This window comes from Gavialis gangeticus, unplaced genomic scaffold (assembly GCF_001723915.1).
Source record: "Gavialis gangeticus isolate Ggan-Ray unplaced genomic scaffold, GavGan_comp1, whole genome shotgun sequence".
NCBI lineage: Eukaryota > Metazoa > Chordata > Crocodylia > Gavialidae > Gavialis > Gavialis gangeticus.
In genome coordinates this window covers 5,327,801-5,329,029 of record NW_017729005.1, presented here as the reverse complement: position 1 = coordinate 5,329,029, position 1,229 = coordinate 5,327,801, and the positions used below count along the sequence as shown (strand labels likewise).

At 44.8% G+C, this 1,229-nt stretch overlaps 1 protein-coding gene across 2 annotated transcripts in view; it reads left to right on the top strand.

Annotated features, from left to right (window-relative positions):
• Positions 1-1,229, top strand: part of OSBPL3 (oxysterol binding protein like 3) — a 162,452-nt gene that overhangs the window by 61,177 nt on the left and 100,046 nt on the right. The window lies entirely within an intron of this gene.

The window sequence follows — 1,229 nt, the reverse complement described above, 5'->3', positions numbered from 1 at the left end:
CCATCCTTGTAACCTATCTAGGTCCAACTGTAGCCTGTACTTATACTTGCAAGCAAGGAAACCTCATTAAATACATTGTCTGTCACTAAACTGCTGCCAAAAGGAAGTTGATTAAATGCAGCCAACTCTGAATATGACTATGAAACACTCAGCCCATATTGAGCAAATGTATTGATGGAAACATTTTTGTGTGCGTCGCCCTTAACAATTAGTGGATGTTCCCTCCACAGGGAACTGGCACCACACCTGGAGGTACTGAAATACTAGGCCAGCACTGGGAAGGCCGAAACCAGCCCTGACATCCTCTTGGTGCCAGAAAGATTGAATTTTATTAGTAGATGTTAAGAATCATGAACCAAAAAGATGATAAAACCATAAGGGAAATACAGAGCGCCCGAGTGAGGGACTAACATAGGAGGGATGGGAGTGGGGAGGGGAATGCAACTAAGTTACAGAAAATATAATGTTAACGTTGATCTTGGGCAAAAAAGCTGAGATGCTGATGGGAACCTTTTTTTGTGTAGCCCTTAAGGAAAAAAAACCCACAAGCAGTCCCTCCCCCAGGAGGGAATGTGCACTGTGCCTGGAGGCACTGCAATACAAGGCTGGCAGCTGGAGAAACCGGAGCAAGCCCTGGCATCCTCCTCGGGTGCCAAAAATGCGGATGAGAATGCCTGCTGCACCCTCTCTCAGCCTGTCGTGCATAATTAGCATGGCCCTGCCCTCCATGAGGTGGAGCCGGAAGGTTGTCCAGAGCCTCATCTGCATATAAATTGTTGGAGGATCCCAGGACACATGACACGAACACTGAGCTAACTGGTGCATGGATCCTTTGTGGGGGGGTGGGGTGTACCTGGAGTATACACATGTACTGAGTATAGCTGAGCTGAGGGGTCCCATGGCTTGAAATGCTGTTGTCTCTGTTGGGCCTAACCCAATGAACTATATGGTAAATCATTAGCCTTTTGGCTTTGGACTAATATCATGTGTTTTTATACTATCTAATATTTGCATATATACTTCGTACTATATGTAAGTAGGTATAGAAGTGCTGCTTAAAAATGTACTGAGGGAGTACCTGTGCTAAAACTTGCACCAAAAAGGCACAGTGCATCAATTCTGGGTGAACAACAGATGAAGTCTATGGGTACCTGTAGTAATTTGCCTGTATGCAAATAGTAATATGCATATAAGTAAAAGACTGCAGGTATGTTTATTTCAAGGTCGGT